This window comes from Pipistrellus kuhlii, unplaced genomic scaffold (genome assembly GCF_014108245.1).
Source record: "Pipistrellus kuhlii isolate mPipKuh1 unplaced genomic scaffold, mPipKuh1.p scaffold_m20_p_12, whole genome shotgun sequence".
Classification (NCBI taxonomy): Eukaryota; Metazoa; Chordata; class Mammalia; order Chiroptera; family Vespertilionidae; genus Pipistrellus; species Pipistrellus kuhlii.
The window spans coordinates 33,555,508-33,576,324 of NW_023425427.1; the positions used below are offsets into that span (position 1 = coordinate 33,555,508).

Consider the following 20,817-nt stretch of genomic DNA (forward strand, 5'->3'; position numbering starts at 1 on the left):
GATCTATCCACTGAGCCAAATCGGTTTCGGCCTTGTCCTTATTTCTATTTCACGCCAGATCTTGTCTACTTTTCTAATCTCCTCATTTCAGGTCGCTTCCTATCGATATTTTATGCCCACCAACTGGCAGAAAACAAAACAAAAATGAAAAGGCCAACCAAGATTTTGCATCTCAAAAGAAGACGTGCTCCCTCTCTCGCTGTTCTCCTTAAGAAGAGCCACAGAGCTTTACCGAACAGAGCAGTTCTGAGCTCTGGCTGTGAAGCAAAAGAATTCGTTGAGATTTTTTTAAACGTAGATCCCAGTGGGCTAACACAAGACCCGCGGACTCACACTCTCATTTGGGAGTACAACTGTGGGGAAGCAGGCACTTGCATTTTTAAGAGCGATCCGCACATTGATGTGGTATGTCATCTAGGTTATAAATCATTAAGAGCGGAAAGACATTAGGCATTTTCCAGGTCATGCAGGGACAATTTGATTGATATACACTAACGCAAGTTTGAAACCAAGAGTGTGCAGCAGAAAACAGTTCATATGGAGGGACCACAATTGCATTCATTCAAACCAAAACATTCACATCGTCTGTACTCAGGATGATTACACTAAGGGGTGTGAAGTATGGTGAGAGCACAGGCAGGAAAAGAGGAGGAGAGTCTCTTTTCTCAACCTTCCAACAACCCCAAATGTGCCTGGTCTGAGACCATGGGGAAGGCGATCTATGACAACCTCATCCTCCATTCTCCAGCCACTGCTTTCCCGGCCCATTGCAGACATGAGATGCTCTGGGCGTAATTCTGGTTCCCTGACTGAGAGCTATGCTATAGATTCAGAGTGGAAGGTTGTATTAATGAGGGCCTATGCTCAGAAAATAGACAAGTCCTTGCATCGGAGGTCTCCGAGTGTTTTTTAATGGCTAGTAGAGAGCCCTGACATTCTCCCCTAATCACCTCCATTTTTAGCAAAGGTTCTTCTAAATTTTAGATAAGCATTAAGATCTCCCATCTTTTCTGGGTGCTGGTAGATAATTGATGGTTCTACTGTGAGCTCTGGCCTTTTTGTAGTGCCAGGAATTTAGAATGAACTTTCCACACCAAAGCCCAGGCCATCTTTTACTCACCTCCTGGATCCAGGAACCTCTTGCTCATAATTAGGGAAGAGTCTGAGACTCGTTGTCTCCAGTGAATTTCTTTTCCTCCCAGGCCCAAAGCAGAAACTGGAAGCAAGAACACCAGAAGCACAAATCATTGCAAATCAGTGCTGATGGTGCATTAAATACTGATGCTGTGCTTTTTCTCTTGCCCCCCTGTATTGAGCACAAACTATGGGCCAGGCCCTTTATCTCCATTCTCATTTAATTCTCACCACAACCTAGGAAGTAGGCTTCATTGTCCATCCCTGTTTTACAGAGTGAGAACAGGGTCCAGATTAAGCAACAACAATCCCAAGGCCATACAACAGATAAAGGAAGGATCTGTCTCATGTTTCACGAGAATTTTTAAATTCAATTTCATTCCACGACCAGGTATGGAGGCTTTATTACATACCAGGCACCGAAACACCTGCCAGCCTAGGGCGTATAAATCCATGGTAGGTCCTGGGAGGACACAAGGTGAATGCTTCCGGGGCTCACACCCAGCAGCTGACACTAATTTAACTGGCAATCCAAGGTTGATAAAGGGCTTTGATAATGGGCTATAAGGAATGTGTGAATTGATAAAGGCACATGAGGCTGGAGAAAAGGAAAATAACTGAGAGGTCTGTAAAGGTGCCTGGGAAGGAGTGAAATCTGAATTATGCCTTGGACTTTTTTTTAACTTAAAACACTACTGATCCAAAGATGTGGTGCTCCCCTCCCACCCTCCACCAATTCTCTGACATCAGCTGGGTGTCCTACAACTCAGTTTAATTTTGGAACTCCACCTGGAGGTGGAGTCAGATCCCACCAGTTAAGGGCTCCATTCTACAAGACTGCCCCACTTCGGGTGCCAGTTGAAAGTTGTGGATCCTTTGTTACTGCTCTGGTGGCACTTTCTGGGCTCAAGAGGACTCTACTAACACCCTTGCCCTGTGCTGGATATTCTCACTGCTCTGAGGTTGGCTCAGGTTCTCTGTACCTTAGACACCACTCAGCCATTTCTGTTTTAGGGCTTTGTAGCCTTCTTGGACAGAAGGGGGAAGTGATGACAACCCAAGCCAGCTGGGGTCTCTGTATCCATCACCTTTCCCTCTGGGGAGCAGGGCACAGAGCCTCTTTCTTAGAGCAGAGAGAGGCCACCGGCTCTGAAAATGAGTCCTGCTGCTCTCCCTCTACCCCTCACCTTCCCTTTGCTCCTCTTCAACCTACCACTAACAACTAAGAACTCTTTTATCCCCCAGATCTTGTCCTCTCTCCACTCCCCGCCACACTTCTGTAAAACTTCATGTTTTAACAGAGGCTAGAAGCCTTCTTTAATTCTCCTTATAGTTTCTATGCCAAATGCCTAGAGTATCTTGACTTTTGATGATCAAAAGCCCATTTTTCCTCTTCTCTAGTGAAACTCATTTTCCCCAGACACAACAAAAGATGCCTGAATGGGGTTGGGGGGAGAGGCAGAGCAACAGGAGCTGCCCAAGTGGGAAAATCAGCTAATATATTAAAAACATCATTCTGCCAATGTTCTCACCACCCTTTAAATTTGGTTCCTCCCTTGAGCAAAAAGGGAAAAGTTCACTTGGAATCCTTCTTCGTGTTAAGACCTCTTTCCTGTTCCTGTGTCTCAGAAGAATTTCTGTTTCAGGTGACCTGCTCTAGACTGGGCTGGAGGTTAAATTCCAAGGTGACCCTAATACCTACAGGTGATGATCTCACATCTTGAAAGCTGCCTCAGTCAGAACTAACTGCTGACTCTTGGAGATTTTCTCAAGAAATTCAGTAAATAGATCCTGGCCAGTATGGCTCAGTTGGTTGGACTGTTGTCCTGTCCATCTGAAGGGTTGTCGGTTCGATTCCTGGTCAGAGCACATAGCCAGGCTGTGGGTTTGATCCCCTATCAGGGTGTGGGGTGTGTATGAGAGGCAACTGATCAATGTTTCTCTCTCACATCTCTCTCTCTCTCTCTCTCTCTCTCTCTCTCTCTCTCTCTCTCTCTCTCTCTCTCTCTCTCTCTCTCTCTCTCCCCCTGTCTCCTCTTCCTCCTCTCTCTCAAATCAATAAAAACTTATCCTTGGGTTAGAATTTTTTAAAAAGAAAAGAAAGAAATTCAGCGGACAGTATCCCAAGTGGCTAATCACCAAAGTGTGCAATGGTGTAGAAATATAACAGGTATATTTCTAACATATTACTGTTATTTGTATGGCTGGTGTGCCTACATGCAGCCTTTGGAAATTTTTAACACAAGATCCTTATATTGAGGCTGTGTCCTTCATGAGCTTCCCATGCCAGTAATCACCACTGGGAACTAAATATTTCTCATATGGCTACCTGTCCATGCCCAGCTTGTGTCTTACCCTGTTCGTTCATTGAGACTTCTGTTCCTTCTCGCCCCCTGTGACATGCCTTTGGTTAGATGTGGGGTCCTTTCTTTAGTTTCAGTCACTCTCTCTGTTTCATAGGACCATCTTCCACATAAACGACAGGCCCTGAAACAGAAATAACTTATCAGTTAAAAAAAAAAAACACCATCCAAGCAAAAAATGCAGATGTTTGAGAAAAATAACTTGATTCTTTTCTCCACCAATTGCCCACTCCAAATGAGGACTTCCGGGAGTGTCAGTTCCAAAACACAGCTGCGTGTTATAAGAACTCCTCCGTGCAGGTCGATAGATCCCCGTGGGGCCTGCGTCCCACCAGAAACGCATGCAGGGCAGGGTCAGAGGAGTCTCTCCTCATTAAGCAGAAGGAAATTTTTCCAGGTACAAACTAAAATCCTCCCCTGTGGCTGTGAATTTATCGGCAAACCTGCTCCCACTGGTCACTTTATAAATGATGATTGGGAACAATCAACCATTTCCTTCGGCTACAAAGGCAGCTCAAATTGGTTCAAAATGGCAGACTTCCTGCTGGAAGGAACCTTCCCTGAACCAATGATAATATTCCTAGGGAAAAAGTGAAGGGGGGTAGTTGGCTGGGGTGCATCCACATTTCCAGGATCTGAAGGGAAATATTCAGCAGCATGTGGCTTTACCACCTACATATATTCTTACGCACGCCCAGAAGGGAGTTAAATGTTCTAGTTCAAAATGTTCTAGACTTATGGAGTCAATCACTTTATAAGGTGTATATATATACCATATAAATGTGTGTGTGTATGTGTGTGTGTGTGTGTGTCTAATCCCTATGTTGTACATTTGAAATTAATATACTATTGTCAACTGTAATTGAAAAATAATTTTCAACAGTATTTGTTCATTTTAAACATTTATTTTTATTAAAGAGTTTTATTTTTTTATTTTTAGAGGAAGAGGAAGGAAGAGAGAGAAAGAGAGAGAGAGAGAGAAAGAGAGAGAGAGAGAGAGGACAGAGAGAGAGAGAGAGAGAGAGAGGGAGAGAGAGAGAGAGAGAGAGAAACATTAATTGGCTGCATCCACATGCCTCCTACTGGGGATTAAGCTTGAAACCCAGGCATGTGCCATGACCGGGAATTGAACTGGCAACCCTTTGGTGCATGGGATGACGTCCAACCAATCAAACCACACCAGCCAGGGTGGTCTCTGTTCATTTTTATCCACCAAAAAAGCTGAACATTATTTAATAAGTTTTTAGTACAATATTTAGTGAAAAATAGTACAAACACACAAAATCATTCAGAGAGTTTGTGTGAGCCTGACACCATACTCCTTCTGTTCTTTCTTCCCATCAGTGATGGAGGAAACTTCCTTTTATTTTAAGAATACAAATTTAGGTCACATGGCAAATAAATGCTAATATGATATAAATAATCAATTGATTGGGCTTTGCAATTCTGAAAACAATAAATAGCTCAAGCAGTGATCATTTGAAAGAAGATCCAGGAATATATTGAGCTGATTTGCTGTTTTACCCATCACCTCCAGTGCTCTCTTTGTTCTGGGCAAAATGCACAGGCAATTTCTCTCCCAATATCCTCCTCCCAAAATAAAGCACCTGCTTGCAAACCATATCCCTCACCTAACCAGCCACTTTCTGCAAAGTACCTACAGTCTTTTAAAATCATGTTAAGCATTTTTCAGTTCCTCTGGAGACTTCAATAAAACAAGGGGCGTTCGTACGCCTCACCCAGGCTGCCTGACTGAAAGTAGTGCGAGGCAAAAATCATCCGCATGTAGAGTTAAACAATAAAATTTTCCAAGTATACACATGCTGTGAGAATCAATAACCTCTTCTCAAACCAGCAAATTGGTTTCAAGTATTCGGTTCACTGGTTATATCCAGCAGCCTGAATAACAGGCCCCCTCCTGCGTGAAAGGGACGGGGGTAATGAATTCTTGAAAAATGTGTTCTCATCAGAATTCCTGTGCTTCTCACAGAATGGATGACGGTATTTGTAAAGCTCTTTGGGAAGAACCCTGGTTTTAATTTCAGTCAATCCTCTTTGTGGGAATTTTAACAAAAATGCTTCTGCGGAGCATTCTGAACTATCCCGTTTCAGGAGGACAAGTCAATGCAATTGTTTGGAGAAATTGATATTTTCTGGGTTTTAAACTGACTTTGTAGCCAGATTCTTCTTTTTAAAAATAAAACTGATACTCTCTAGGAAGGGTTAGCCGAAGTCACTGGCCTTTCTACCAACCGATGGGCTCTGGGAATACTTGTCTGGAAATCGGGTCACTGTGATGGCAGGATATGCATGTTGCTCAGTGTCAGGCAAGTAGCCTGTGTTGTCTTTTTCTCCCTTCTGGCCTTCGCATTCCCTGAGCGCCATCCACCCTTCCCTCCAGGGACCAATGCCTACTGTCACCTCTACAAGCTGACGTCACGCCCCTGCTCTGCTCTCAGAAGACTTCTGAACCAGTCCTTCCGACTGTGGAACCTCCTTTCCTTTCTTCTTCTAGGGATGGGACATTTATGCAGAAACTCCGGCCCAAAATACAGCCTCATTGGGAGAAAAGGCTTCCTCCAACAGGGTGACTCGCACAGTGCACAGTTTCAAAAGGGAAAGGAGCCAGCTCTCACCAGTCGTATCAAATGGCTTCTGAGCAACTTTTCCTCTCGTAGTCCCCAAGGCTCCCCTCCATGCCCCCTGCCCAGGCCCCTGCTCACCCCGGGAATGGCAGACCGAGGACTCGCCTCTCAGGGCATCTCCCTTCTCAGAGCTCTGAGGTCCTAGTTATCAGAGGCCTCTTTCCGGCCATGTCCCCAGAGTCCCTCTCAAAGCTTCCAGTGGATTTCAGGGCTTAGAATTACTGCTTAGAGACACCATGGGTTAGACAGGCATTTGTGGGCTGGCTTAGGAGTCCCACTCACATGAATTCTATTTTCTCTCCTGACAACCTTACATCCCTACTTGTAAAAAAAACTTTTTAGCATCATTAATAACATTGTTCATAAATAGCCTAGTATCTAAGAGAAACTGTGAGTTAAGCACACCTATATTTTATAAACCCAACTTTGAAAAAGGGTGTGAAAGTTGGAGGCTGATTTTTTTTTTTTTTTTTTTTTGGTTGGTTGGTTGGTTTGCTTTCTTTTTCTTTATTCTACCTCTCCACATACTTATGCATTCATTTTTACTGTAGACATTTCTTAATCTCCTGTTAGGTATCTTGTTAGGGGCTAGGACTAGAGACCCCCTGTCCTTATGGAGCTCAGTCCAGTAGAATAAACAGATGAACAAATAAGGAAGAAAATGAAGAACAAAACCCCTCTGATGAGGAATGGTAGAAAAGCATGACGAACAGCATTCCGCTAGGAGTCACGGTGTAGCCAGAGAAGCTGAAAAAAGCTGGGGGCACGTGGCAGAAAAGATGCTTGCAGGAGAGACAATGACATAGGCAAAAGCTCACAGTGGAGGGAACCTGACAAGGCAAAGACAGAAAGGAGGCCCCTAGTTGGGCCCAGGCAGATGGGGGTGGGGTTCCAATGAGGCTGGACAGCTGGACAATGCTGTACCCCAAGGTTGCAGGGGGAAGAGCAAAAGGAAGTCTAACCTGAAAGGGGTGACAGGATCAACTGGGCTTTTTTGGTTTTTTTTAGCACTTCAGTCACAGTGGGGAGAAATACTGCTGGCAAGGGTGGCTGTCAGGCCTGGCCAGTGTGGCTCAGTGGCTGAATGTCTACTCATGAACCAGAAAGTCATAGTTCAATGACCAGTCAGGGCACATGCCTGGGTTGCAGGCTCAATCTCCAGTGGGGGGCATGCAGGAGGCAGCCAATCAATGAATGATTCCTTTTCATCATTGGTGTTTCTATCTCTCTCTCCCTCTCCCTCTGAAATCAATAAAAACACATTTTTTTTTAAAAGAGAGTGGCTTTTAGTAGTCCACTTACAGAGGTCACTGTGGGGGGCCTCGTGAGAAACACTGGCCACTTAGAGTGGATGGAGACAGACTCAAGGGATTGTCAGATGGGGAAATAGGCAAGCGTTAGCAATGAGTTGGATATAAGGGCCGAGGTTTGGGAAGCATGGAGGAATGACTCTTAGATTCCTGTTTTAAGTGTTTGGTCCTTTGCTTTATCACTATTGTCTGTGGTTCCCAGGCACTTACTATTTTTCTCTCTTCATGTTCCTGCTTCATCCTGAAGGAAAAACTACCTATCACTTCAAAACTAACAATGCAAAGAGACCCTCAGCATTATTTCAGCAATCTCCCCAAATCTATTTCTAATACATAGTACTCCAAAGTGATTTCGGTTTATAATTTTTAGTATAATTTATTTTATTGAAATGAGAAACCTGATATTTTGACATAGTGGTAAAGATTTTTAGTTGCAAATATTTAAAGCCAACCTAAACCAACTATAACATAAAAGAGATTTCATTATAAGACCATACGAGTGTCTCATAGAATGAAATGCAGAAATGCCACCAAGACTTAGAAATGAGCTAGAATCCCTCAGGTAGTTCTCTCCACACTCTGCCTGTTCTTCTCTGTGAAATGGCTTCAATCTTTTATCTTGGAAATGGGGCTTTTTTTCAATCTGCACTCCACAAGACAGCTCTGTAATGGCTCCTGTGTTTATCTGTTCTGGGTTTAGTCACAAAGACTGACCCTCAGTCCCTCAGCGTCAATTCCAGACCTCAGGGATGGGAACTTGACCCTGCTGCGGTCAGGTATTTGACCCTGGACAGTGAAGTATGGCTGGGGTGGGTGTGAGAGTTCAGGGAAGAAACAGCCAGCAGCAATTCCGAGTTCTCAGAGAAGGGAGAATTGTTATGATTTTGGCAGACACCCCATTGGAGAAGGAGGGAAACAATAGTTCTTTTGCTTCAATAAACATGTGCTAAGCACTATCCATATTCCAGGGCCCAGTTAGACTTGTGGATATAAAAATAAATGCAGCCAATTCTGCCTTCAAAGAGTATAACACCCAGTACTGCCTCGGAACACCTCTGTATGTGCTCACTTACTTATAGTGCATGCCTGAAAACTCACGGTCTGTGGCACAGAACCAACATGTGAGACGTTCATTCTGTGCAGTCTACAGCTAGCCCTCCTCTTGGATCATGCCCAACACTGGCAGACAAAAGGGCAAAGGTCCAGTTTTATTCGCAGTCATTGTCACATGCTAACAAATAAGCAGGGCGAAATATATAATGTAGATGACTGGTATTTCTATCTACTGTCCTTCATCCATCTCCAAGGTGAAAAGGTTATCTGTCCATAGATAACTAGAAAACAGTACTAGTTGCAGACTATAACACGTCAATCTAGTGGCAAGATTGACCACAAGAGTAGAAGCACAACAGGTTCTGAGTCAAAGCCCTGGATTCTGGTCACACTAGGAAGTCACGGGCCTCTGAGCCTCACCTGTACAGTGAGGGGAAGTAGTTATGAAAATAAATAAAGAAGATGAAGGTATAAAGTAAAGCACTGAGAAGGCAGTCCACACTGAGGCATCGGGTATGAGCAAAAGTAAGGACCCAGGGACCCCTAAGAACTGCTGAGAGGTTGGGAGGCTGAAAACTCAGACAGGAGCCTGCTGCTGAGGACTTAGAAGGAACAAAAGCACTGGATAAAATCAGGCCAGGCAGCTAAGACTCCTCCCAGACCGATGGCTTGATTACCAGATGGATAACCCATAAGCTATAACCTTCCAATTTCCCCCAAAGTATGACACACCTCTCTGCAGATTTAGCTGTGCTTAATCTTTCCTTTTCAAACAAAGTGGAAGAAAGCTATCTATTATTTCATTCCACTGCCTTATCTAGCACAATTTCCCTTCCATGCTATGCCTCTCAAACCTTTCTTTTATGTTTCCTTTTTATGATAAATTTAAAGACAGGATAACTGCCTCTCTAGAAAGTTTCATCTTCTCTTCAATTTTTTTTTTCCTCTACCAGATTTTATTTTTGAATTTTCAGATTTCACTAAATCTCCATTCATTTGCATGAGGATTTCTGTCTATTTAAAATGGTATAGGCATTTGTAGCCTTATTTAAGCTATAGGCATGCTAAATAGATAGTATTATATTTGAGTTTCCCATTATGACACAAAAGGCAGAACAGGCACTATTAAACTGCTTTTAATTTAATAAGACATTAAAACCTTATAGGAAAAACAAAACAAAACACCACTTTTTACTTTCAGAAGTTATTCCCTTTATTTCAGACAAGCATTTTCATTGGTGGTAATATTGAACCGAGAGGGTAAAAACTAGTTCTTGTGGGGCAAAAAATCTTAGAGAGCACCATGGTTTATGACTTTCCAAACCTAATCCTATCTATATATATTGATATCTAGCATACCTAGGGTGTTAAAATTTCATGGTGGGAAGAAGTACTTAAGAAGAAAAAAATGGTCTAAAAAGCCATTTTTTTTTTTAGTGGGGAAATAATAAAATAAAAATGGTTGAGGAAAACGATTTAGAACTAACCTATACTTACACAGCACATTAGTTTCTACAAGAGTTAAATACAGTCTTTCCTTCGATCTCCACAAAAACCAGGTGAATTGGGTACGATTAACCTCTTTTCCAGACATGCAAATTGATGATCAGAAAGGTTACTTTCTAACTGTGTGACTTCAGTGGCAAATGCTCCCCGTCCATCCATGACGGTCCAGCATAGCCATTCCTTTATAGCGCGTTTCTCACCCTCGGCACCACTGACATCGAGGGCAGGGTGATTCTGTTGTGGGGGCTGTTCTCTGCATTGGGGATGCTGAGCAGCATTCCTGACCACTACCCAGCAGTGCTTCTCCCCAGTTGAGAAACCAAAACTGTCTCCAGACATTTCCAAATGTCCCTGGGTAACGGGGTGGGGGAGGTCACTCCTGATTGAAAACTGCTGGTTTAAAGTCTGCTTCTCCTGTTTTTAAAGTCATATATAGCTAACAGTTACTGAGCATTTACTCTCTACCAGGCACTTTCTAGGTACCGCCTCATTGAAACCTCTCAACAACCCTATGGGGTTAATTCTGGCCTCAGGTCCACTTTATAAATAAGGAAGCATAGTTCAGAAGAATCGCAGTGAATAAACTGGAAAGCTGGAGATATAGATGCTGGTGCACTTATATCACAAAGAAGAGCTTGGACTATTGACCCAAATATAACCATTTGGTCCATATAAAATAATTTACATCATGATTATGTCTAGTATGTGGACTTTGCATTTAAACCCACATCTGAGCCCTGAACCACCATGCTCTACTTACTATCTGTCTCAGAACAGAAATGCCCTCAGCTATTCTCCTAAATTCTGTATTACTTCCCCTATGTAATCCCATTTTACATACAGATGCCAGTTTCTTATAGATGTTGCTTTTTAATCTATTGATTCATTTACTCTTAATGTGCACAAAACAAAATTTTAGTAAAAAGATGTGCAATATAAAAATGAACATGTTAATAAATGAATTTTTAAAATTATAACTATAGTAAAGGCCCAGTACATGAATTTGTGCACTGGTGGGGTCCAGCCAGCTCACCCCAATGGGGGCCCGTTGGGGGTGGGGCTGGCCAGTGGGAGGGTCCATGCATTTCAGTCTCTCTGCCCTTTGGTTGATTTGCATATTAAACTTTTATTATATAGGATGCTTAATATGATCCCATTGTTGTAAAAGGTTATGTTATTGTAGTCATATTCACATGCACACAACCATACACACACACACACACACACACACACACACACACAAACTGAAAATGCAGAATAACCTTAACAGGATTTATCTATGGAAAATAAGATAATGAACATTTCTAATATTTTTCTTTTTGCTTACCTATATTTTAAACCTTTTATATAATAAGTTCTTTTAAAAATTGTACAAATAATGATTTAAAAAAAATATATTATTTGATCAGTTAGCTGAAAAAACATACCGTAGGAAGGGGAAAGCATTGTCACACAAGGTCCCTAAATTCAAATTGCTTGCACATTAACAGATAATAAGTAGCAATGGGTCTCAAAACTCTAATTCCCCAATAAGACTGAATAATAGTAACCATTTCCAATTTTTTCAAGGATAATTAAATTTAGAGAAATGCGAAAGTTCTTGATTTTACATTCTACTTAAATCTTGGATACCTGCCTCTGCTTCTAAGATTAAAAAATTATATATATGAACAAATGAACATCAAGTAAATATTTGGGAAAAATTTAGATACATGAGTAGCTTAAAGTATTATACTTTAAAATATTTTGTGAGCTTTTCCCATTTGACTACCACATTTTCTCCTAATAATAGATTTTAGTGGCTATGCTTATGGGATAGATTAAAATTGCCATGATCTGAAGAGGGAGGATTTATTTGTGTCCTCCTCCTACTTGAAATGGCTGAACAGAATTTTTTTTTTTTTTTTTTTTTTTTTTTTTTTTTGTGAGCTTGGCAGTCACACAATCATCACTTCCTATTTGGATGACAGAGTGAAACATGAGTACTGCATGACTTCCATATACTCTGACAGTTGAATAAGGTTGAACCAGATTGAGTTTCTTAGTGGGCCCTGACTCTTTAAAAAAAAAAAAAAATACACACACACACACACACACACACACACACACACACTTGATTTTTTACAGAAAGGAGGGGTGAGGGCTAAAGAGTTAGAAACATCGATGAGAGAGAAATATCGATCAGCTGCCTCCTGCACACCCCCCACTGGGGATTTGCCCATGACCAAGGTACATGCTCTTGACTGGAATCGAACCTGGGACCTTTCAGTCCACAGGTCGATGCTCTATCCACTGAGCCAAACCAGTTAGGGCCTGACTCTTCTTTTCAGGCTCCCTTACCTGGCATGTTAGAGGGAGCCCATGATGTTATCAATGGGCTTAATAATTAATGGGTGAATACAATGAAAAGTGTTAAGTACTGTAAGAAGAATAAGGAAATTATTCAGGAGAATTCAGAGGAGAGACACCAGGCTGCGATGGTGAATCACATTGGCTAATCATTCATCCATTTCCCTTTCTTCTCCTGGGCACACAAAGTGAAACCTCTGACAGCATGCCTTGCATGGAGGGGTGGAAATAGGATTGATTTACAGCCAAGGGAATTCGAGCAGAAGGCAGGAAACCACTTCTAGACAGAACCCATAAAAACCACCAGCCGAGGGAGAGAATGCTGAGGATCTGCAAGTAGGTAGAGACACAGGTTGGAAGAAGCCCGAGTCCTTGAAATGGTGCCTGAGAGAAAACTGCTCAACTGGGAATACTACATCAGAATGTTTATGAGCAAGAAAAAATGTATTATGTTCCATTTTTTTAGGGAGCTGTTCGCTAGGTCAGTTAACTACTCTCATACCCTTGGTTCAATCTGAAATCATCCAAGCTCTTAGAACCAACCATGATACTAGAAACATTTTCAGATAAGCTGCTTCATAAAACCCCTGATAAATGCTGCCATCAATCTCGTTTGCCCCTAGAGACAACACTGCACCTTCATTAAAAAAGAGGTAGGCATGTGAATAAAACACCTAAAGTCACAGGTGAACTAAGACACGTGGAATAAGAATATTCCCTTCAACCAAGTGTACTTAAAAAGGCCTGCCTTCACTTCCAGGTGCCTTTCAATACCACAAACTCCAGGCATGCCTGTTTTCACCATGGGCAGGAGATGAAAATGAGCATCTGGAAAGATGGCAAGAACAAAAACTTGTCTGTGAAAAAAATAGGGACAGTGGTTACTCTGCAGAGCCAGGGTATTAATCTTGGGTCCTACCTGTCCCATCCCATGTCATCCAATTTGCAATAGAAGTTACTGAACACCCACTGTGTGTGAGTCACCGTGCTTGTCACTGGAGATATATGATGAATGAGGCAGCTGCTGTACTCAGGAAGCACCCCGCTCAGGAGACAAGTGTGTGCATAATCAGTTCTATAGTGTAGAATTGCTAGTTCTTGTCTATTCAAATAGGGCATAGTGGGAACACTGAAGAGCAAATGTGGACCTCTACTTGGGACGATTTCACAAGGGCAGTGATGCTTAAGTGTCCCAAGTCCACCCTTGAAGTGGCAACTTCTTTGATTTTTCTCCAGTTATACATAAATGAACATCTTTGAGTGAAAACTGGCTAATTATCCACATATAAAAATACCAAATTTGGGAAGAGATGATTGGACCTGCATCACCACCATTTGTCCACCAACCAGATCTGAAATATCATGGCTGACATGTACACATAAGGAACTGTTTGACATTGAAATTGGGACTCAAAAGAACTGTTGGCCCAGAAAGGACTCACTACAGACTGATTCATTTGCCTCTCAGCATAACCATAATGGCTTGTCTCAATTTCGGTTCTTACAACCGAAATTTTTTCTTAGGGTATTTCTTAGATCACATGATCTCACACATCTAGAGGAAATAACAAACAACATAAACTGATGAACAAAAACAGACCCAGAGAAAGAGAAGCAGCTATCAGACTCTCAAACCTCAGAGGGGAAGTAGGGGAGAGTGGGGGTCAGGGGGAGAGATCAACCAAAGGACTGTGTGCATGCATATGGGCCTAGCCAGTGGCCATGGACAACAGGGGGGTGGGGGCATATGTGGGGAGGGGTTTGGGATAGGAATGGGGGAATGAGGACAATTATGTGATACCATAATCAATAAAATTTTTTAAAAAATAAAAATAAATTGGGAACTCCATTATCATCAAGAATTTTAGCACATACCACCTATTTATATGTATTGGTATTCAACATCTGCTAATGCTTTATAAATATTAGAAAAATGTAACAATGATGCAATATTAAATTTAAAATAAAAATATATTTGCCCCTGTAGTCAACAAATGTCTTAGACTCAGAGGATAGACACTAAGACTTTGCTCTCAAACCTTTGCTCAGTGTTTCTAGTATCTAGTAGTGGGTCCATCCACAATAATAATTTCTGTGGGGCTGCATAGTGACACATTTTCTATGTGTTTTATTATTTTCACATTTATTATTTGTAATTCTACTGTAAAACTGTCACTTCTCCATATATAGTTCATCATTATTTATAAATTACATAGTTAAGAATTTGTTTGCTTGGTAAAATTTATTTGTAACCCCAAAGTCAATAGTCATGGCACTTTCTCGGTCATTCTTAGACATGTACAGCAATGAAAAATGTGAGCCACCTCAAGCACACATTCTCACTGGGGTCACACAAGGTGACCCTCTGCCTTATTTCAGCTCTCATACTATAAACAATTGTCCTTTTTGCAATCTATGTAGTGCCACATTTTTGTGCTTTTTATTGGTTATTTCACTGTTTGAAATGTACCCCAAGCACAATGCTATCTAGTGTACCTGAGCATAAGAAGGTTTTGATGTACCTTACAGAGAAAATACCTATCTATATATAAAAGCTCAGCGACCAGAACAGCAGAACGACCAGAACAACTGGTGGCTATGATGCACACTGCAGCAGCTAACCAGACTGATCCAGACCCTGATTGGCCCTTTCACCCCAGCCATCCTGGGCCCCGATCAGGGGCAGGGCAGGCTGGACAACTGCCTGCAGCTCCTCCCCTTGTCTGGCCTTACCTCTGACTCCCCCTCTCCCCCGATCAGGGCAGGGACCAGCTGGCCCACCACCTGTGTCTTTTCCCCTCCACCAGCCCAGCCTGATGGGCCCCTGTTGGTGTGGCCAGCTGGACCCCACCTGTGCACAAATTTGTGCACCAGGCCTCTAGTGTTATATAAGCTTCATTCAGGCATGAGTTGTAGTGCAGTAGGCTAAGTTCAATGCTAACAAATCAACAAATGATATTAAATAAAGTGTCTTTAAACAGAAATGCAAATAAAACCAGGTTATGTATGGATCAACTGATGAGAAGGTTTTTACCAGAGGCTTGTAAAACCTAAACCTGTAATTTCTCTAGGAGCAGTGGATCAGTATTAGTTAATCCAGTGTTTAAACACAGTGACTTTATAGAACATAACTATCATGAAAGCAAGAATTGACCACATCTATTTTACCAATTACTTATTTATATCACTATGAACTCATGTATATGCATATTATGTTACAGGTTAACATCTAATACTATCATTATCTATTTTCTTGCCCATATTGTTTTGTCTTTGGCCATGGGATGATAATGTAATAGTGGAACTGTCTGGTGGTCACCATCTTGACCAAGTGATTAAGACCAACATCACCAATAATCATACATATGGACATCCTGGATGCTAAATTTGATGAACTGAGAAAGGTGAGGATGTTCTGTGGTGCTCTGGATGACTTCAGTCCAATCACGGGAAGATGCCAGATAGGCCTGAATTGAGTGATAACCAGCAAAATAACTGATCAACACTCTTTGGGGTGTCAAGGTCACAAAAGAAAAGGAAAGACTGAAAAATTATAAGAGACAAGAGAGAAATAACAACCAAATGCAGGAATCCTAAATTGGATTTTAGGAACAAGAGCAGCAGAAAAGACATTAGTTGGACACTTCAAACTAGAGATCAAATGGAGTCTTTAATTTAGTTCATGGTATTATATCAATGTTAATTTTCTGGTTATGATAATTATACTATAATATGTAAAATGCTAAATTCAGGCATGCGAGGACATGGACACTTTGAAGTTCTCTGTACTATGCTTGTAATTTTTCTGTGCCTCTAAAATAGTTCAGATTTTTGACCATTGGATGGTATTGCCCTGGTTGTGGAAGTTGTGGAAGAGCAGGGAGAACCTCTATTTCAGAGGCTATGGATATAAGGAAATGTTTAACTTTCCCGACAGTTTTACTCTGGTAGAGTATTAGTTTTCCAGGTATTTTTTAAAAATATATTTTTTATTGATATTTTACAGAGAGGAAGGGAGAGAGATAGAGAGCCAGAAACGTCACTGAGAGAGAAACATCGACCAGCTGCCTCCTGCACCCTCCCTACTGGGGATGTGCCCGCAACCAATGTACATGCCCCTGACCGGAATCGAACCTGGGACCCTTCAGTCCGCAGACCGACACTCTACCACTGAGCCAAACCGGTTTTGGCTTCCAGGTATTTTTTTTATAAATCTAAAAACCTTTGGGAAAGAGTAGAGAAAATAAATGTCTTCTGCTTTAAGGTACTATAGAAAATGTGGTTGTTCCTATGCAGGAAACTCCACTTCCAGCTGTTGAACTTGGGCAAGACATAAACTCAGTTTCCCCATCCATCTATAAAAATGAAGAGGCTCAAATGAATAATTATACATTACATATCCTATATATTCTACACAAAATAGCATTATTCTAAATTAACCTTATTATTCAGCATTTGAAATCAGGTAGTTCAAGAATATCCTTTAGGATGCTTATTCTGCTTTCTTAGTAATAAGCAGTAGTGTTTACATTTCACAGGAAATCCAGGCATTAAATAACAGTTTGAAGACATTCTGCAGCAGTGCCCCCTGAAGCTCATTTATAAAATACACTTTACATGCTCACAAACAGTATAAATATATTTAAAGAATCAAGAATAATGCAGCCCTTTAAAATGTATAAGTCACCTACCTATTATGTGTGAAAGCAGATTATAAATGTGCAGATGTATAATGATTTCAGATAACATTTTCCCACACAAATATTTTTAGGTGGAGATAAAGTAAAATTTCTACTCTGGTAGAGTATTTATTTTAGAAGAAAGAAATCATCAATAGAAGAAAGTGCACATTATAAACTGATAAAATGCAACATTAAGAACAAAAAAATAAAATATCTATGTACATTGAATCCACTCTATTATTAGGGAAATCATAATTTTGTTAGAGGTTGCTCGGTTGGCTAAGAACTTCAACTCCTGTCTATTTTATGATAAAACCATTGGGGAAATATTGGGAAAGTAGAATGAGAAAGAAAGCAATGGATCTATGAGTGTGTGATAGTCAGAAGGAGTGGAGGGAGAAGTTGAGTGTGAATCCTTTGTGTGTTAATGAGATGACTCCACCTCTTCCCTTTCTTACCTGACCAATCCATCAGTTCATTTAGGAGAGTATAAAGAAGGAAGGAGAAACAATGATAATAACAAGAATAGAGTTCAATTTATGGCATTTCATATGGATAATAATTCCCCTACCCATTTCATGGAAGGACAAAAGGTACTCTGTTACAAAATTTAAATTTACTCATTTAACCATTGTGGATATACATTATATTATTTTTCAAAGATAATAACTTGAATTTCTAAAAATTAATTCTCTAATCACTAAAAATTAAGTAATCAAATCTAGTAGTAATGAGGTAGACTGGTGACCAGAATAGAAAGTGTTAATATGGTGAGTTTCTATCAGCTTGAATTTTCATCCTTACTTACATTGGTCAAGTAATTTCATTCTCTGGGCCTAATTTCTTCATTTTAATGTAATGAGAATATAAATCATACTTCATAGTGTTGTAATGAAGATTAAATGAAATAATATATAATACATAAAATACTTGGCATAGATCTAGTATATAGTAAGCACTCTATAAATATGAGGTATTATTTTAATATAACTTTTTAACAGAGAAATATATGCACATATATGTGTAATTAAAATAAGGGTGAAGAAGACAAGAAAGAAATACAGCAAAATATTAACAGTGGCTATCCAGTGTGTAGGATTATGGGTGATTATGTTATTTTTTTAAAAATGTTTTCCTTTATTAGTGTTATTTTGCCAAACTTCCTACAATGGACAAGTATTTTTTCCATAACCAGGAAACACATGTTGTTTAAAAAAAAACAAACAAGAAAACTGAACAGGAACTATAAACTCACAGAAACATTCTTTTATGTCCTTCTTTCTTTTCAATAATACATTATCTATGAGTGTGTAATAGTCACTCAGAAGGAGATTTCTGACCCAGGAAAAATGCTGGGTATGGACAGCTCACTGTCTCTTGACTGAAGGTAGGCTGGGTTTGCTAGTAATCTCCAAGGACAGGAATGAAAAAGGAGGAAATCAGTGGGGGAGGGTGGAGAGCAAAGAAGGATCTCTCCAGGTAGCCACAGAGCATGAGGAAATAGAGACAGAAGGGAAAGAACAAAGAAGGGGGCTCTGTCAAACTTCTCACACACCCGAGAGATTGCCAACAGAGAAGAAAGAAAAGACCAGAAATGTAGTAGGGAGCATTTTGTGCATAAATCATCCATAGCAAACTTTTTCAAAATGGATTGAATATCTAAAAAAAAAAATACAATCAGAGTCTACGGTGGTGAGGAAGCACAGTACTGACCATGCAGATCCGTAACCATTCTTAATGGCTCTTTTCCAGTCATGCTACCAGGTTAATGATTATTTACATTTCATTTTGAAATTTTGTGAAGAGACTTCTGACGGTGATAAGAATCCAAACAACCTCCAGATTAGACAAGAAACTTTCTATTCACACTTCTTCCTCCTCATTAAACACCCAGTTTATGCTTTACGACTGCTATTCCAGGTGTCACCCATACAATTGCAAAACTAATCTCTGGTAGAAGAAACTGTCAATGACCTCACATAATCCCAAAGTAAATGGGGAACAACTTCCAATGCCCTTCTCTCTTTTTGACTATGAACTTCCTTTAACAAAACATGAGGCTGCTGGCCTCCCTCTCCTCATTGGGAGATATATTCCATCGGGGCTAAGATTAATGTTTGCCCGACCACACGAAGTACTACTCAGTCTTCCCCAGGGACAGATTTGCCACAGCTGGCCATGGTAGAAGGAGAGAATCAAGTTGACTGTATAACCAGGAATTGAATCCATGACTTGGTTTCGTTGACTCTATGAACTAGATGGCTGCCCATCCAACCAGGAAAGGGTTAGGGCTGGGATTGCAAAAGATGATTTGATTAGGCTATAAACAGAAACAAAAATGCAATTGAATTCCACTGACTTCTATTTTTATGAATGGCTAGAGGCTACTTACTGGTAAGTTACTAATTGTGTTATTATTAAATTAAATTTAGCATATTGCCAGAGTTTATTAAAACTTTATCTATATTCTCGTATGATGGCTCAGTGCCTGGCAATGCTTGCCAGTGTTCAAAAGCTCCCACTGGGTATGCCCCACATAGAAATAGAATTCCTGCAAGTTTTTAGAAAGGGCACTTGGGGAGGAGCCTCGTCACAGTTGACTTGAGAAGGTCAGGTTTTTAATTACTATCAATCTCCCTTTTTAATTATAAATTGCTCTTGATTTAGCATTTTCATTACAAATGTAGTTTGTTGTGGTTGATTGGTTAGTACTAACAACTACTATTTTAGTGTTTTTTTAAAATCCAGGATGAGATCTTTATATGCTCAGCGATTTGCTTTGACCCTCCTTTGAGGCAATTAATATTACTTCCTTGTTTTACAGATGAGGAAACTAAGGAACAGAGAAGCTGGGTAACTTGCCTAAGATCACACAGCTGAAAACTAGAGTCAGGATTTGAACACAAGGATCTTTACAATGGAGTTCAGAAAATTTTTATTGTGAAAGGCCAGATGGTAAATATTTTAGGCCTTATAGGCCATGTGTTCTCTACTCAGCTGTGCTAATGTAACCCAAAAGTAGCTCTAGACCCTATGTGAACAAATCAGCATGGCTGAGTTCCAATAAAACTTTATTTATAAAAACAAGCATGATGTACACAGATAATAATTTAATAAAAAAATGTAAAAAAACAAGCATGGTGTGCTGGCCCTTGTTTTAGAGCCATTACTCTTAACTACTGTGCCATTAATGTTTGCTTTCATAGCTTCCAATAAAGCACATATGCAGGTTTAATATATATAATTTATTATATATAAATTTATAACATTAGAATACTAAAATATTCTAATAGCTATAGTGAAACACAAAGGCATTGCAATTCAAATATTAATCATTTATGCCTTTATTGGTAAATATTTAAAATATGCTTGTACAGCAGAACATTTATTGGTGATGTGAGGAAATTTTTGTTGTTGTTTTTAATCTTCACCCAAGGATATTTTTCCATTGATATTTAGGGAAAGTGAAAAAGATAAAGAAAAACAGAGAGAAACATTGATGTGAAAGAAACACATCCATTTGATTACCTCCTGCATGAGCTCTGATCAAGGTCCAGGCAGCTGAGGAGCCTGCAATCAAGGTACGTGCCCTTGTCTGGAATCAAACCCGGGACCCTTTGGTCCACAGGCTGACACTCTATCCATTGAGCAAACTGGCTAGGGCATAATGTAATGAAATTTTGCTTCCTTTTTTAAACTGAAATATATGATCAAAATGAACATAAGATTATTTGATTATTTAAGGTCATGTTGCAATGTTCAAAAATCTATATAT

General features: G+C 40.3%; 1 long non-coding RNA gene and 1 other non-coding gene across 2 annotated transcripts in view; one reads left to right on the forward strand and one right to left on the reverse strand.

Moving 5' to 3' along the window:
* Positions 1-1,119: 1,119 nt before the first annotated feature.
* The window catches only part of LOC123652144, a 52,287-nt gene continuing 32,589 nt past the window's right edge, over positions 1,120-20,817 (reverse strand). The window contains exons 2-3 of the long non-coding RNA XR_006741296.1: positions 3,490-3,621; positions 1,120-1,216 (exon numbers count right to left, since the gene is read on the reverse strand). This is a non-coding gene — a long non-coding RNA (uncharacterized LOC123652144). The remainder of the gene's footprint in view (positions 1,217-3,489; positions 3,622-20,817) is intronic.
* Positions 11,767-11,906, forward strand: LOC118716787. The gene has a single exon (XR_004987251.1). It is a non-coding gene; the product is annotated as a small nucleolar RNA SNORA29 (small nucleolar RNA).